The 17,115-nt window shown below is 40.7% G+C and overlaps 1 protein-coding gene across 3 annotated transcripts in view; it reads right to left on the bottom strand.

The window, feature by feature from the left end:
* The window catches only part of mvb12bb (multivesicular body subunit 12Bb), a 125,519-nt gene extending 119,736 nt beyond the window's left edge, over positions 1-5,783 (bottom strand). For all 3 annotated transcript variants that reach the window (XM_061905030.1, XM_061905031.1, XM_061905029.1), the window contains exon 1: positions 5,705-5,783. The gene's annotated coding sequence lies outside the window, so the exon portion shown is untranslated. The remainder of the gene's footprint in view (positions 1-5,704) is intronic.
* Between the last annotated feature and the right edge of the window lie 11,332 nt (positions 5,784-17,115).

Genomic DNA, 17,115 nt, shown 5'->3' with positions numbered 1-17,115 from the left:
CGGTAAATTGAGAGCTTTGCCTTCCGGCTCAGCTCCTTCTTCACCACAACGGATCGATACAACGTCCGCATTACTGAAGACGCCGCACCGATCCGCCTGTCGATCTCACGATCCACTCTTCCCCCACTCGTGAACAAGACTCCTAGGTACTTGAACTCCTCCACTTGGGGCAGGGTCTCCTCCCCAACCCGGAGATGGCACTCCACCCTTTTCCGGGCGAGAACCATGGACTCGGACTTGGAGGTGCTGATTCTCATTCCGGTCGCTTCACACTCGGCTGCGAACCGATCCAGTGAGAGCTGAAGATCCCGGCCAGATGAAGCCATCAGGACTACATCATCTGCAAAAAGCAGAGACCTAATCCCGTGGCCACCAAACCGGAACCCCTCAACGCCTTGACTGCGCCTAGAAATTCTGTCCATAAAAGTTATGAACAGAATCGGTGACAAAGGACAGCCTTGGCAGAGTCCAACCTTCACTGGAAACGTGTCCGACTTACTGCCAGCAATGCGGACCAAGCTCTGACACTGATCATACAGGGAGCGGACTGCCACAATAAGACATTCCGATACCCCATACTCTCTGAGCACTCCCCACAGGACTTCCCGAGGGACACGGTCGAATGCCTTCTCCAAGTCCACAAAGCACATGTAGACTGGTTGGGCAAACTCCCATGCACCGTCAAGAACCCTGCCGAGAGTATAGAGCTGGTCCACAGTTCCACGACCAGGACGAAAACCACACTGTTCCTCCTGAATCCGAGGTTCGACTATCCGGCGAAGCCTCCTCTCCAGTACACCTGAATAAACCTTACCGGGAAGGCTGAGGAGTGTGATCCCACGATAGTTGGAACACACCCTCCTGTCCCCCTTCTTAAAGAGAGGGACCACCACCCCGGTCTGCCAATCCAGAGGTACCGCCCCCGATGTCCACGCGATGCTGCAGAGTCTTGTCAACCAAGACAGCCCCACAGCATCCAGAGCCTTAAGGAACTCCGGGCGGATCTCATCCACCCCCGGGGCCTTGCCGCCGAGGAGCTTTTTAACTACCTCAGCGACCTCAGTCCCAGAAATAGGAGAGTCCACTACAGATTCCTCAGGCACCGCTTCCTCAAAGAAAGACGTGTTGGTGGGATTGAGGAGGTCTTCGAAGTATTCCCTCCACCGATCCACAACATCCGCAGTCGAAGTCAGCAGAACACCATCCGCACCATACACGGTGTTGATAGTGCACTGCTTCCCCTTCCTGAGGCGCCGTATGGTGGTCCAGAATCGCTTCGAAGCCGTCCGGAAGTCGTTTTCCATGGCTTCCCCGAACTCTTCCCATGTCCGAGTTTTTGCCTCCGCGACCGCTAAAGCTGCACACCGCTTGGCCCGTCGGTACCCGTCCACTGCCTCCGGAGTCCTATGAGCCAAAAGAACCCGATAGGACTCCTTCTTCAGCTTGACGGCATCCCTCACTGCTGGTGTCCACCAACGGGTTCTGGGATTACCGCCACGACAGGCACCAACAACTTTGCGGCCACAGCTCCAATCAGCCGCCTCGACAATAGAGGTTCGGAACATGGTCCACTCGGACTCAATGTCCCGCACCTCCCTCGTGACATGTTCAAAGTTCTCCCGGAGGTGTGAATTGAAACTCTTTCTGACAGGAGACTCTGCCAGACGTTCCCAGCAGACCCTCACAATGCGCTTGGGCCTGCCAGGTCTGTCCGGCATCCTCCCCCACCATCGCAGCCAACTCACCACCAGGTGGTGATCGGTAGAAAGCTCCGCCCCTCTCTTCACCCGAGTGTCCAAAACATAAGGCCGCAAATCCGATGACACAACTACAAAGTCGATCATGGAACTGCGGCCTAGGGTGTCCTGGTGCCAAGTGCACATATGGACACCCTTATGTTTGAACATGGTGTTTGTTATCGCCAAACTGTGACGAGCACAAAGTCCAATAACAAAACACCACTCGGGTTTAGATCCGGGCGACCATTCTTCCCAATCACGCCTCTCCAGGTTTCACTGTCGTTGCCAACATGAGCGTTGAAGTCTCCCAGTAGGACAAGGGAATCACCCGGAGGAGCACTTTCCAGTACTCCCTCGAGTGTACCCAAAAAGGGTGGGTATTCTGAACTGCTGTTTGGTGCGTAAGCACAAACAACAGTCAGGACCCGTCTCCCCACCCGAAGGCGAAGGGAAGCTACCCTCTCGTCCACTGGGTTGAACTCAAACGTACAGGCTTTGAGCCGGGGGGCAACCAGAATTGCCACACCAGCCCGTCGCCTCTCACTGCCGGCAACGCCAGAGTGGAAGAGGGTCCAGTCCCTCTCGAGAGAACTGGTTCCAGAGCCCTTGCTGTGCGTCGAGGTGAGTCCGACTATATCCAGCCGGAACTTCTCTACCTCGCGCACTAGCTCAGGCTCCTTCCCCCCCAGTGAGGTGACGTTCCACGTCCCAAGAGCTAGCTTCTGTAGCCGAGGATCGGACCGCCAAGTGCCCTGCCTTCGGCTGCCGCCCAGCTCACAATGCACCCGACCTCTATGGCCCCTCCTATGAGTGGTGAGCCCATTGGAGGGATGACCCACGTTGCCTCTTCGGGCTGTGCCCGGCCGGGCCCCATGGGAACAGGCCCGACCACCAGGCGCTCGCCATCGTGCCCCAACTCCGGGCCTGGCTCCAGAGCGGGGCCCCGGTGACCCACGTCCGGGCGAGGGAAATCTGGGTTCATTTCGTTGTAATTCCATAGAAGTCTTTGAGCTGCTCTTTGTCTGATCACTCACCTAGGACCTGTTTGTCTTGGGGGCATGAAAACCCCCAGACAACATAGCTCCTAGGATCATTGGGACACGCAAACTCCTCTACCACGGTAAGGTAGCAGCTCAGAGAGGAGTTTTTAAAAATCTTTTTTTTTTTTTTATTTAAATTATTATTTTTTTTTTTTTATCAATCTAACAAACCACTACACAGCAATACCATAACAATGCAATCCAATTCCAAAACCAAACCTGACCCAGCAACACTCAGAACTGCAATAAACAGAGCAATTGAGAGGAGCCACAAACACGACACAGAACAAACCAAAAGTAGTGAAACAAAAATGAATATTATCAACAACAGTATCAATATTAGTTATAATTTCAGCATAGCAGTGATTAAAAATCCCTCATTGACATTATCATTAAACATTCATAAAAATAATAAAAAAGAACAATAGTGTCACAGTGGCTTACACCTGCATCACATCTCATAAGCTTGACAACACACTGTGTCCAATATTTTCACGAAGATAAAATAAGTCATATTTTTGGTTGGTTAAATAGTTAAAACAAATTTACATTATTGCAAACAGTTGATAAAACATTGTCCTTTACAATTATAAAAGCTTTTTAAAAAAAAAATATACTACTCTGCTAGCATGTCAGCAGACTGGGGTAGATCCTGCTGAAATCCGATGTATTGAATGAATAGAGAATCCTTTTGAATCGGAAAAATATCGTTTTTGAATCGAGAAACGAATCGAATCGAAAAAAATCGATATATTATCGAATCGTGACCCCAAGAATCGATATTGAAATGAATCGTGCAATTGCAATTATTATATATATATATATATATATATATATATATATATATATATATACATATATATATATATATATATATATATATATATATATATATATATATATATATATATATATATATTTGCACTTTTCGTCCATGTATACAAAAATAGTGTTCATGTATGAGATCCAGGACAAAGTAATAATTAAGATTACTGTTATCAATATTGAATTCATTATTACTGATTTGTTAAGTAAAGCAGTGTTGGAATGTGAACGTAATACCATCATATCATTTGTAATTTCTAATAAAAAAATTAAAAAATAAACGCTATTATATATCTGAAGACACATAAATATTTTTTAATTCTTTAATAATATCAACTTGTCGGATTTTGTCATTACATGATGTCTTTACCTATATTTATACACTTTAATAAAGGGAGTTTTTTTCATGTATTATTTATTTAAGCTATGTATGTATGTTATGTTTGTTAATATTGGAGATCACGGAAACGCTTCTGACACACAAGGTCACTCCCCCAGCAGCTGGGCGCTTGCTTTTTTAGCCACCTATGTCGGCACAACAACCTCCAATCACTCGGAGGAGTTACTCCCTCTCCCCCCAACTACTTGCAATGTCCAAGATGTCGACTATAGTACACGTCCGACACAGACCTGGATAGATCTTGTCACAGCAACGTCTTCCTGTTGCAAGCTAAATATGTTTTGATTCCATATCTAGATTAATGTTTTTGCCTTTTTCAGCATTGTTTTGTTCCAACTATATTTGGCAATACCAAGATACAGTATTTGATTGCTATGGGATATGCAGCTCATACTATATTTACTTATTTTGTTGACTAATCATCTCGAGCAAGGTTGTCTTGATGCTAAACATTGCCACTTAACACACAAATCCATTCCATTTCATGAAGACTGCTTACACGTAAGTATATAAGTAATGAAAATGATTAATTGAATAATACAAAGACTTCTTAATTTATATTAAAGTTCATTCAGACTTTGAAAAAGTGAAAGCAAACTTGATCATGATGTCAACTCAGCTCAACGCAACGAGAGCAACGGGTTTACTTTTCACTGCGTTTTTTTTCATTGGTTGTTTCAGTATTTTTTGTCTCTATGAGCAGCAACTATTTGCTGCATTTTTACTTTGCTTTCATTTGACTTCTTGATATAAATAGGCTCGACGGATTCAAGTACACCAGTGGTCAAAAGATGCGAAAGTCCCTCGTTTGTTCTGCACATTTTACTGACGACAGCTATGCTACGACAGAAGGCACAGAGATGTGTGGATATCCTGCGACACTCAAAGCAGATGCATTTCCAACGATAAAGTCAATGAAATTACAAAGGTGAGTTTTGTTGATGTTAATGACTTATGTGCTAATCAGACATATTTGGTCGCGGCATGACTGCCAGCTAATCCATGCTAACATGCTATTTAGGCTAGCTGTGTGTACATTTGTAGCTATATTTGCATCCAGCCTTTCCCTCTACCCACATTTAATGCCAAACAAACACTTACCAATCGACGGATTTAAGTTGCTCCAGTGGTCAAAAGATGTAATAGTTGGTTAGAAGGTGATCGACGAATTTGTCCTCGTTGGCTCAATAGCTTCAGTTTTTTCTTCAATTTCGTTTTCGCTATCTGCCTCCACACTCCAACCATCCGTTTCATTACATGCGTAAGCTGTTGAATCGCTCAAGCCGCTGAAATCCGAGTCTGAATCCGAGTCTGAATCCGAGCTAATGTCGCAATATCTGCCATGTTTGTTTGTATTGGCGTCACTGCGTGACATCACAGGAAAATGGACGGGTGGATTTACAGATAGCGAAAATCAGGCACTTTAAAGTCTTTTTTCGAGATATTCCATGATGGGTAAAATTTTTTTAAAAACTTCGAAAAATAAAATAAGCCTCTGTGAACTGATTTTTATTGGTTTTAACCCTTCTGAAATTGTGATAATGTTCCCCTTTAAGATAAACAGCAACTAACCCATGGAAATAAATCGGCCTTGTCCAGTCAGATTGTCGGATACCTGAACATATTGTCGCCAATTGAATGCTTGTCAAATGGTCGAAGAGAGGCCAGCTAAAATGTGTCGTTATTTGTCTTTTGTTTACCTGTCTCAAGCGTCTTTGTCACCTCAGCGCTGCCTTTGGACTTTGTGCCAGCAACCTGCAGGAAGTCAGAGCCTACAGGGTTTACTAAGAAATGATTAACTAATACCGCGATCAGTCAAGCGAGTGAAATGTTTCATTCATGATTTTTTTTATGCAATCTTTTTTTTTCCCCGGAGGTGTAAATAGTAATCACATTTATTGTGTTTAAATAACAGCTAGGAGCAAATAAAGTTGAAATAAAAAGATCAGGTGCGAAATTATTGGCCATCTCCTGGTGTACTTGTAAAGTGTGTTGATTCTTAAAACAATAGTTTCCCATCCTTTTTTGTGTATAAATTATTATCAATATAAAAAATGTACACTTGTATGACAAACCGGAATGGATTGTGTTCATCCTTAAAGGTTCCACAGTATCTCTCTTCCTAGAATTACATTATTACTGATAGAAAATACAATAACAGTTATAGCATTGTAGCAATTGCATTGAGTTGTACATCTTTCAAAAATAAATGTTTGTATCTGCATTTGAAAATGGTGTCATTTGTAACCTCATCATACCAAATAAATGACCTTACTTTGTAATGATTATCATAATGTATTCAAATATGACATTCATGGTTTGTAGCGTGTAGTCGCTGGTAGGATATTGGGTTGGAGGGTGTGAAGATGTTTCTCATATTCTTCATTACAAGAAATTATTCCATAATTGGAGGGAAAATGCTCAGCGGCAAACTGCCATTTCATATAACCACATTTTTCATCACCTCCACTTTGCTCTCTGTCTGAGTAGTTCATGCCATGGTTTTCAAAATAAAACCACAAAATAAAAAAATTTAAAATCTTTAGCAACATTTTTTAGATTTTGCTAAAGATGACAATGCATTTTAGCTGGGTTTTTTTCCAATCTAATTCCAAATACTGTACATAGATCTTGGACTGATTAGCTAAGTTGGCCAGATTTGGGAAAGAGTGTCGGTCTATATGTGTTCAGCTGACATAGGCTCCAGCTATATGGCCCTAAAGAGGACATGCTGTACGTATGTGAAAAAGATGAATTGAAGTGCAAGTTTCAGTGGAATAATATTGTTCAGGCAGAATAAATACTGATTTAACCCACTGATGCACAACCTACTAAAACCTACACTCTTCCACGAGTGCGGTCAAACATGAACCCGATTAAAATCAACTCTTTTTTGCAATAACTATGTCATGTTTTGTGGTCACGTTCTGTTTGGTTTTAGACTCATTGTGCACTCTTGTTTGTTTTATCACCATAACAACTCATTAGTTTCACCTGTTATGTGTTCACGGCTCACGCACCTGATTTGTTTGGACTCACGCACCTGTCAATCACTGCACCACCATTTAAGCCTGTAGTTGCCAGGCAGTCAGCCTGGCGACATCAATGCCGATGATCCATGCTCCTTTCTCGTTCCAAGTAAGTTTTCGTTATTCATGCCATAGTTTGCAAGTTTTGTTTTATGTCCATAGTTGTAGTAATAGTTTTGTTTTAATTGCCAAGTTTTGTACCTCCGCTGAGAGCGCCTTTTGTTTATACCCTTTGTTTTTGTAATATTTTCGAGTTAATAATGAAGGATGTCATTACCTTCACGCCATGTCCGGTCCAGTCGATTTGCACCACGGGAAAACAAACCGCACCATAATCCACGTCATGACACTGTGTTGTTATCCTTCAAAATCTTTCAAAAGAAGAGCTGTAATAGCATATGGCATTTTTCTTCCCGGGAACTTCCTTGGTTTTCATTTTTTTGTAGTGCACATGCAAGTTAAGGCCAAGTTGAGGCCACGTTGGGGCCAGAGCGCGTTTAAACTGAAGTCTGATAAAAATCACATTTTACTTGCAGTTTTGGGCCACTTTGGCCTGCAGTGTAAACTTTGATAGATTGATTGAAACTTTTATTAGTAGATTTTACAGTACAGTACATATTCCGTACAATTGACCACTGAATGGTATCACCTAAATACGTTTTTTCAACTTGTTTAAGTCAAGGTCCACGTAAATCAACGCTTTTTTGCAATAACTGTGTCATGTTTTATGGTCACGTTCTGTTTGGTTTTGGACTCATTGTGCACTCTTGTTTGTTTTATCACCATGACAACTAATTAATTTCACCTGTTATGTGTTCACGGCTCACGCACCTGATTTTTTTGGACTCACGTACCTGTCAATCACTGCACCACTATTTAAGCCTGTAGTTGCCAGGCAGTCAGCCTGGCGACATCACCATCTTCACACCCTTGTTATCCATGCCGATGATCCATGCTTCTTTCTCGTTCCAAGTAAATTTTCGTTATTCATGCAATCGTTTGCAAGTTTTGTTTTATGTCCGTAGTTGTAGTAATATTTTAGTTTTAACTGTCAAGTTTTGTACCTCCGCTGAGAGCGACTTTTGTTTATACCCTTTGTTTTTGTAATATTTTCGAGTTAATAATGAAAGATGTCATTACCTTCACGCCATGTGCGGTCCAGTCGATTTGCACCACGTGAAAACAAACCGCACCATAGTCCACGTCATGACACGGTGTTTTTATCCTTCAAAATCTTTAAAAAGAAGAGCTGTAATAGCATATGGCATTTTTCTTCCCGGGAACTTCCTTGGTTTTCATTTTTTTGTAGTGCACATGCAAGTTAAGGCTAAGTTGAGGCCACGTTGGGGCCAGAGCGCGTTTAAACAGAAGTCTGACAAAAATCAAATTTAATTGCAGTTTAAACTTTGATTGATTGATTGATTGAAACTTTTATTAGTCGATTGTTTAGTAAAGTACATTTCCGTACAATTGACCACTAAATGGTGACTCCTGAATAAGTTTTTTCAACTCGTTTAAGTCGGGGTCCACGTTAATCAATTGATGATCTTCACTGGGATTGTGCTGAGAATCTTAATTTTCCCTTGAGGATTAATAAAGTATTTCTGATTCTGCACTGCAAAAAGGTAAATCAAAGTAAGATGAAATATCTCAAATAAGGGTGATATTTGCTTATTTTCTGTCTGATAAGATAATTCTTCTCACTAAGCAGATTTTATGTTAGAGTTTTTTTACTTGTTTATTTTTACCACGTAAATCATTTCATAGCATTTGTAGCATTTTGTAGCGTTGAAACGGGTAGTTCAGTCACTTAAAATTCCGGTTCATGTTTTATTTCATGTATTTCTGAAACAGATTATGATTGAACCACAAAGACTGGATGATATCATTCCTAAGAGTACAAAACACCCTGAAAAAATTGCAAACATTGTGTGTTGAGTAAGAAGTGGGTGACCCTGCATCGGGCGTAGTGAATTGATTGCCACCCAAATTATTTAAAACAGTGACCGTTTCCTTTTCATGTTCAAAGGTCATCAGCTCTGTTTTGTAATTTACTGACACTCGTCTGGGGACTGAAGATGGAGATTTCTATGTTACCACCTCCAGAGTAATAATATCCCTTTATCAACTTGGGAAATCTACCGCGCCCCCAATGTCCCTGTCACCTGTATGAACCCATTACAGGCGGTGTGGAAATGTGCAGGGCTCATTTCATATATGACCCCTCACCTTCTCCTCCTCTCTTTTCTGTCTACGCATAAAAACCCCTGTGTCTTCTGAATAGTTTATAATATGTTTTAAGAAGCCTACCCTGAGTGCCCTCATAGGATACAACCTTGCTAGGCTTTATGATATCAGGATTTTCTCTAATTAAAGGTCAGTTTGGTACCACAGATGCCTCGGCTGAGGCTTATGCCTAAAACACCCTGGCTTTGCCTAATGCATCTGCTTTTCTGGTTAATGCAGGTAATTGTTTACAGTAAAAATTAAAAGCCTATTGACTTTGGAGCAAATTTCACATTTGAAGTCAAAGTCATAATAATCACACTGCAAAAAGTCAGTGTTCATAAACAAGATTAAAAAAATACAAAAATGAGGGGTATTTTAGTTGAACTAAGCAAAATTATATGCCAATAGAACAAGAAAATTTGGCTTGTCAAGAATTTCCAAAACAAGTAAAATTAGCTAACCTCAATGAACCCCAAAATACCTTATAATAAGTACATTCTGACTAATAATGTCATGTTCTGTGGTCACGTTTTGTTTCGTTATGTTCTGTTGGTTTAAGACTCTTTTTAATTCCTGTTTACGCTACATTGCTTCGTCACCATCACGACCGATTAGTTCACCTCTACTTATTTGGACTCACGCACCTGATTTGTTTAAGATTCACGCACCTGTGTTAATCATGTCACTATTATTTAAGCTTGTAGTTGCCAGGCAGTCGGGCTGGCGTCATTGTTGTTGCTCCATGCTCTGTTCACTCTGGTTATCTATCGCTCTGCTCATTTACTTCCAAGTAGGTTTTGTTTATTCATGTCACGTTTAGCGAGTCTTTTGTTTCATATCCATAGTTTTACCTTTGTGGTAGTTTTTTTTTTTAGCCAAATTTGTTCTCTGCCTTGTGCGCGCCTTTAGTTTGCACATTTTTTTTAATAGATTAACTAAAATATGTCTTTACCTTCACGCCATGTCCCGTCATCTTGCTTTGCATTCCAGGAAACCGAACCAGACCATAGCCCCCGTTTTGACAAAACCTATATGAGTACGTATTTTCTATTGTTTTATTGAAAATATAACAGATAAGTCCATTTGGCTGTCATCTGTTTTAATATGAGACACAATTTTGTCAAAGTCATGATTTTTTTTCATGCTTGAAATAAGAAATTATTACTTAAAAAAAAAGTAGTTTTATACTTGTGAGTGTTGATGACACAGCTTTGCAATAGTTAATATTCTAGTTTCAAGCATGTTTTACTCAATATAGGTCATCACATCTCAGCAACAAGCTGTAATATCTTACTGAGATCATTTAAGACCAAAACCCTTACAACAAGTAAAAAAACTCGAACATAAAATCTGCTTAGTGAGAAGAATTATCTTATCAGACAGAAAATAACCAAATATCACCCTTATTTGAGATATTTCATCTTACTTAGATTTACCTTTTTGCAGTGCAGAATCAGAAATACTTTATTAATCCTCAAGGGAAAGTTAAGATTTTCAGCACAATCCCAGTAAAGATCATCAATTGATTAACGTGGACCCCGACCTAAACAAGTTGAAAAACTTATTCGGGCGTTACCATTTAGTGGTCAATTGTACGGAATATGTACTGTACTGTGCAATCTATTACTAAAAGTTGCAATCAATCAATCAATCAATCAATCAATCAGACAAACATTGCAGGGAGACAGAACAGGATCATTGACAGGTCTGCCAACTTTCAGCGCTTTTTACAAAAAAGGTGAGAAACAGGTCAAAACTGACCTGTTTCCCACCATCATTTTCTACCGCTTGTCTCATACACCTACAAAAGTAAAAACAAAACAAACAAAAAAAAACATATACACTGTGGTTGCCCCTAATTCCCCCCAAAAACGGGAATGCTTGTGTGGATGCCCGTGTGATCTATTCAGGGAAAACTCGAAAAAATTTAAGGTTGTGTATAAGTTAATTCATCCATCCATCCATCCATTTTCTACCGCTTATTCCCTTTTGGGGTCGCCGGGGGCGCTGGCGCCTATCTCAGCTACAATCGGGTGGAAGGCGGGGTACACCCTGGACAAGTCGCCACCTCATCGCAGGGCCAACACAGATAGACAGACAACATTCACACTCACATTCACACACTAGGGCCAATTTAGTGTTGCCAATCAACCTATCCCCAGGTGCATGTCTTTGGAAGTGGGAGGAAGCCGGAGTACCCGGAGGGAACCCACGCATTCACGGGGAGAACATGCAAACTCCACACAGAAAGATCCCGAGCCTGGATTTGAACCCAGGACTGCAGGAACTTCGTATTGTGAGGCAGACGCACTAACCCCTCTTCCACCGTGAAGCCCTAAGTTAATTCATTTCAGCAATTTAACTTCAAATGTGAAACAAGTTTGTGATATAAACTCACTACATGCAAAGTGAGATGTATCAAGTTTGTTTTGTCATAATTTTGATGATCATGGTTTCCAGTTTTTGAAAACCCCTAATTTTGTGAAATTTTCAGTTCAAGGTTTTCATAAGCTGTCAACTATAATCATCAACATTATATCCAAACATTCCTTGAAAAAAGTCGAGTTGCATTTCGTGAGCCTGTCATACTTTTTGTAACTAATTGCTGGTATATATGAACCAATTACCGTCTTTTCCGAACCATAGAACACACCGGATTATAAGGCGCACTGCCGATAAATGGTCTATTTTCGATCTGTTTTCATATATAAGGCACACCGGATTATAGGGCGCGTTAAAGGAGTCATATTATTATTTTTTTTTCTAAATTGAAAACACTTCCTTGTAGTCTACATAATATGTAATGAGGGTTCTTTGGTCAAAATGTTGCATATATGATATTTTACAGATCATCTTCAAGCCACTTTCTGACAGTCGTTTCAGGATGCGCCGTTTTGCGGCCGGTCCTATTTACGTGGCTCACCTTCGGCGGCGTCGTCTCCCCATCATGTTTGTTGTAGCGGTGTAGCGTGCAAGGACGGGAGTGGAAGAAGTGTCAAAATATGGAATCTAATTTTTTTAATGACATTTAGACTTTACTTAAATCAATAACGGAGCTTCATCTCCTCCTCCGGCAGAAATGTGTCCCGTGAAAAAACGTCCGAACGAAACTCTCTAGTAACTAAAGTTCCTTGGGTGAATAATGTAAACTCACTACACAGGTATGTCTTAGCACTTTCATGACGAGTTTACTGACGGATATAAGTACGAACTTTACACTACTTTATATTGGAAATGGCAACAGCGGAGGATGAATTTTCCATAAAAAGATTATAGAGAAAAATAAGAAGCTTATCGACTACGGCGTCTCCACGGACTACAAAAGCGGAAGCGCACAATTTTTCAGACTTTATGCAGATCCCAAATACAGATCAGCAATGACCAGAAGGTAAGAAAAGTTGCTTTTGCATAATATTGCGAAACAAAACACCAGATAATATGTCTTACCTTATACACACACCATAATAATACTCGTATGTTGAAGCACATCAAGCGGTGTAGCTGGATTGCTTACCAAAGTCGTACTAAAACATTTTGATAGATTTTTGAGTGCCATGTGTAATGTTCTATATTTTTAATGGAACATATAAAATATCGGTGTTGTTTACTTGAGTCATATTGCCATCGTATTGCAGTCTGCATGTACATCCTTTGTTTGACTGGTCACCCTTATCATTACACCGTGTACCTAATAAAATTTATTCGAGGTCGGTAAGCAAAACCAGAATTATTCCGTACATTAGGCACACCAGGTTATAAGGCGCACTGTCAAGTTTTGAGAGAAAAAAACAACAAACTTTTAAGTGCACCTTATAGTCCAGAAAGTACGGTGACGAAAATATGTTTATTGATTGATTGATTGATTGAAACTTTTATTAGTAGATTGCACAGTACAGTACATATTCCGTACAATTGACCACTAAATGGTAACACCCGAATAAGATTTTCAACTTGTTTAAGTCCGGGGCCACAATAATCAATTCATGGTATACAGCCCTGAATCACAAATCCCTCAAAGGGCTTCAGAAACCACAATTCTTGGATCTCAATCTGCATCCGGGCAAGAAAATACTCAAAGAGAAACCCCCCCAGATGACCGGTGCAATGGATTCAGAGGGGGTACAGTTAACAATGTGAGAGTCCAGTCCATAGGATGGTCAGCAGGGGGCTCCTCATGCATATAAATAAACCTTTGAACAAGATTCAAATTGTATTAGTTTTACCTGTGCCCCGTGATTGAACAGGGACCATCCAGGGTGTACCCCACCTCTCGCTCATAGACTAGTGACTAGATCTTAGAATAAGAATAGTTGAGATGACCTGTGTTTAGAGCAGGGGTCAATAACCTTTTTGAAACCAAAAGCTACTTCTTGGGTACTGATTAATGCGAAGGGCTACCAGTTTGATACACACTTAAATAAATTGCCAGAAATAGCCAATTTGCTCAATTTACCTCTAATAAATGAATCTATATATATAAAAAAAAATAGGTATTTCTGTCTGTCATTCCGTCATACATTTTTTTCCTTTTATGGAAGGTTTTTTTAGAGATTAAATGATGAAAACAACACTTAATTGAATGGTTTAAAAGAGGAGAAAACACCAAAAAAAATTCTATTCAATTTTGAAACCTAGTTTATCTTCAATTTCGACTCTTTAAAATTCAAAGTTAAACTGAAAAAGAGAAAAACTAGTTAACTTGAATCTTTTTGAAAAAATTAAAAAAAATAATTTTATGGAACTTCATTAGCAATTTTTCCTGATTAAGATTAATTTTAGAATTTTGATGACATATGTATAGGTTACAATCCACTTTGAAATAAGATTTGAATTTGATTCTACAAATTTATAAATTTGCCAGAATATTTTTTTGTATTTTAATCATAATAAGTTTGAAGAAATATTTCACAAATATTCTTCGTCGAAAAAATGTAAGCTAAAATTAAGAATTAAATTAAAATGTATTTATTATTCTTTACAATAAAAAAAAAAAATACTTGAACATTGATTTAAATTGTCAGGAAAGAAGAGGAAGGGATTTAAAAGATAAAAAGGTATATGTGTTTAAAAATCCTAAAATCATTTTTAAGGTTGTATTTTCCCTCTAAAATTGTCTTTCTGAAAGTTATAAGAAGCAAAGTAAAAAAAAAATGTATTTATTTAAACAAGTGAAGACCAAGTTTTTGAAATATTTTCTTCGATTTTCAAATTCTATTTAAGTTTTGTCTCTCTTCGAATTAAAAATGTCGAGCAACGCAAGACCAGCTTGCTAGTAAATAAAAAACAAAAAAAAAAGGAGGCAGCTTACTGGTAAGTGCTGCTATTTGAGCTATTTTTAGAAGAGGCCAGCGGGCGACTAATCTGGTCCTTAGGAGCTACCTGGTGCTCGCGGGCACCACGTTGTTGACCCCTGGTTTAGAGCATCAACATGCAATTAGAGATAGAATGGTTGAAGTAATTTCTCTTTCTACTCATACAAGCTTGAAAATAAAAGCTCATGTGCATGTTCACCGTGCACATTGTCGTACACAAGCATACTTCCCTCCGTCTGGTGGGGAGTCTGGACTGCTCCGACTGACTGCGCCTCACTGCCCTTGTGCAGTGGTGTGCCAGTTGTGCCTCCCCCCATCACTGTGAATGCCACCATCTGGTGTGCCACGTGGACATCATAATCTCCCCTTAATTACATTAGCAGTGCAATCAGTTACTGCATTACAAGGCCGGGCGAAGAGCTTTTAAATCTTGGAGGAAATCATAAATAATTGCACTAAGTACCCAGCGCCAGATGCGCGTGCCAACTTGGCTGCCATGAGATAAATAGTAACTTCAACAACGGTGTTTGAAACGGACTCTACAAACATTTTGGGCAGTATGCCCCCATGGCTCCTATTTCTCACCTCTGTCCCCGTAGCTTTCGTTCACACCCCCACTTTTTGTGCGTTTTTCAACCATGGAAGTGTGCGGTTTGAACAGTCACATGGGTACCATGAATTGATTACGTGGACAACAAGTTGAAAAAGTCATTCGGGTGTTACCATTTAGTGGTCAATTGTACAGAATATGTACTGTACTGTGCAATCTAGTAATAAAAGTTTCAATCAACCTGTTGCTGAAGTTTTTTTACACTGACGAACAGTGGTAAAGGGGAACATTATCACAATTTCAAAAGGGTTAAAAACAATAGAGGTCAGTTCCCAGTGGCTTGTTTGATTTTTCGAAGTTTTTTTTTATTTATTTTACACCTCCCGGAATATCCCTAAAAAAAGCTTTAAAGTTCTTGATTTTCCCTATTTGCGATGCGACTGTCCATTTCCCTGTGACGTCATACAGGGCTGCCAATACAAACAACATGGCGGTTACCATAGCAAGATATAGCGACATTAGCTCGGTTTCAGACTCGGATTTCAGCGGCTTAAGCGATTCAACAGATTACGCGTGTATTGAAACAGATGATCGGATTATGGAGGCAGATAGCAAAAACGAAATTGAAGAAGAAATTGGAGCTATTGAGCGAATAGCTATTGACGCTATTCGGCCATGGCATGGGTGTACCTAATGAATTGGCCCATAGCATGGCTGCCTTATTAGCATCGCCGGTAAAATGTGCGGTAAAATGTGCGGACCAAACGATCAGGACTTTCGCATCTTGTGACACTGGAGCAACTTAAATCCGTCGATTGGTAAGTGTTTGTTTCGCATTAAATGTGGGTATCTAGTTTCAAATGTCTTTGAGATGGCGGCGCCCGGACGGGCTGCGACACTGCGGTGCTCTTGCTAAAGATGGAACATTTGGCGGAAATGCCGGACAGTTCTGCAGACTTCATGGCTGGCTCGCATCGTGGTCACTCCGTGATCACGTACGACCGCCAGACACTTCTGGATATGGACATATCGGGCCGTTTTGGACTGATAGACGCGGGCGTGCTAAACATGCTAACTAGCATGGGGATACGTCGGCGGCTACATCCAGCGGCCTGTGAAGCAGCGGAGTCTAGTAGCAGCGGGGGCTGTCTACGGAGCAGACGCCAGCGGTGTGATCGGAAACGCGGATGTCGAGCGGGGCTAAAAACAAAGCAGAAGGCTAATCCCCACAGTACACCACTTCCCTCCACCCTGAAGACGGATTTAGATGGAAAATGCGAGACTACTGGTCTGGGTAAGGAGTCAGTTAAATTAGAACAAGTTTTTTCTGCTTTGAGTGTTTCAGAGTTGGACATGTGTTTTACTGAGGTGGCTAACTATGATGCGTGCAGTTTATCAAAGCAACAAACAAACAATCGGAAAATCCCCGTTACTGAGGAGGCTAACCATGATGTGTGCAGTTTATCAAAGCAACAATCAAACAATCGGAACATTCCCGTCGTATCAATTCCTAGATATGGTCGTAATTATACTGAATGCACTGGGCATAATAAACACAACATTATTAATATTGCTACTACGGATAATTTGATCAAAAATTCCCTAAAACAGCCCACTACCTATAATGTAGGTTTTTTAAACATAAGATCATTGTCTCCCAAAACGTTGTTAGTTAATGATATTATCAGAGACAACAATCTTAACGTCATCGGTCTCAGCGAAACCTGGCTTAAACCAAACGACTTTTTTGCGCTAAATGAGGCATGTCCTCCTAACTTTACACATGCGCATATTGCCCGTCCGCTTCAAAGGGGTGGGGAGGTCGCACTAATATACAACGAAAACTTTAACCTTAGTCCTAACATAAATAATAAATATAAATCGTTTGAGGTGCTTACTATGAGGTCTGTCACACCGCTGCCTCTACACCTGGCTGTTATCTACCGCCCCCCAGGGCCCTGTTCGGACTTTATCAATGAATTCTCAGAGTT

Source organism: Nerophis ophidion, linkage group LG07, assembly GCF_033978795.1.
Source record: "Nerophis ophidion isolate RoL-2023_Sa linkage group LG07, RoL_Noph_v1.0, whole genome shotgun sequence".
Taxonomy (NCBI): Eukaryota; Metazoa; Chordata; class Actinopteri; order Syngnathiformes; family Syngnathidae; genus Nerophis; species Nerophis ophidion.
Note: the sequence above shows the minus strand (reverse complement) of the source record. Positions and strands in the feature narration are given on the sequence as shown.